The sequence below is a fragment of the Pseudophryne corroboree genome, chromosome 1, assembly GCF_028390025.1.
Source record: "Pseudophryne corroboree isolate aPseCor3 chromosome 1, aPseCor3.hap2, whole genome shotgun sequence".
In the NCBI taxonomy this organism is placed as follows: domain Eukaryota; kingdom Metazoa; phylum Chordata; class Amphibia; order Anura; family Myobatrachidae; genus Pseudophryne; species Pseudophryne corroboree.
Genome location: NC_086444.1, coordinates 20,870,189 through 20,871,536, shown reverse-complemented (window position 1 = coordinate 20,871,536; position 1,348 = coordinate 20,870,189).

Sequence of the window (1,348 nt, the reverse complement as noted above, 5' to 3'; positions counted from 1 at the left end):
GAATTTGCCCAGATTTAATGCACACACAATATTGCTGGCGTTGTCCAATGCCACAAATCCACAGGAGAGTCCAATTGGGGTAAGCCATTCCGCGATGATCTTCCTCAGTTGCCGTAAGAGGTTTTCAGCTGTGTGCGTATTCTGGAAACCGGTGATACAAAGCGTAGCCTGCCTAGGAAAGAGTTGGCGTTTGCGAGATGCTGCTACTGGTGCCGCCGCTGCTGTTCTTGCGGCGGGAGTCCATACATCTACCCAGTGGGCTGTCACAGTCATATAGTCCTGACCCTGCCCTGCTCCACTTGTCCACATGTCCGTGGTTAAGTGGACATTGGGTACAGCTGCATTTTTTAGGACACTGGTGACTCTTTTTCTGAGGTCTGTGTACATTTTCGGTATCGCCTGCCTAGAGAAATGGAACCTAGATGGTATTTGGTACCGGGGACACAGTACCTCCAACAAGTCTCTAGTTGGCTCTGCAGTAATGATGGATACCGGAACCACGTTTCTCACCACCCAGGATGCCAAGGCCTCAGTTATCCGCTTTGCAGCAGGATGACTGCTGTGATATTTCATCTTCCTCGCAAAGGACTGTTGGACAGTCAATTGCTTGGTGGAAGTAGTAAAAGTGGTCTTACGATTTCCCCTCTGGGATGACCATCGACTCCCAGCAGCAACAACAGCAGCGCCAGCAGCAGTAGGCGTTACACGCAAGGATGCATCGGAGGAATCCCAGGCAGGAGAGGAATCGTCAGAATTGCCAGTGACATGGCCTGCAGGACTACTGGCATTCCTGGGGAAGGAGGAAATTTACACTGAGGGAGTTGGTGGGGTGGTTTGCGTGAGCTTGGTTACAAGAGGAAGGGATTTACTGGTCAGTGGACTGCTTCCACTGTCGCCCAAAGTTTTTGAACTTGTCACTGACTTATTATGAATGCGCTGCAGGTGACGTATAAGGGAGGATGTTCCGAGGTGGTTAACATCCTTACCCCTACTTATTACAGCTTGACAAAGGCAACACACGGCTTGACAAATGTTGTCCGCATTTCTGTTGAAATACTTCCACACCGAAGAGCTGATTTTTTTGGTATATTCACCAGGCATGTCAACGGCCATATTCCTCCCACGGACAACAGGTGTCTCCCCGGGTGCCTGACTTAAACAAACCACCTCACCATCAGAATCCTCCTTGTCAATTTCCTCCCCAGCGCCAGCAACACCCATATCCTCCTCATCCTGGTGTACTTCAACACTGACATCTTCAATCTGACTATCAGGAACTGGACTGCGGGTGCTCCTTCCAGCACTTGCAGGGGGCGTGCAAATGGTGGAAGGCGCATGCTCTTCACGT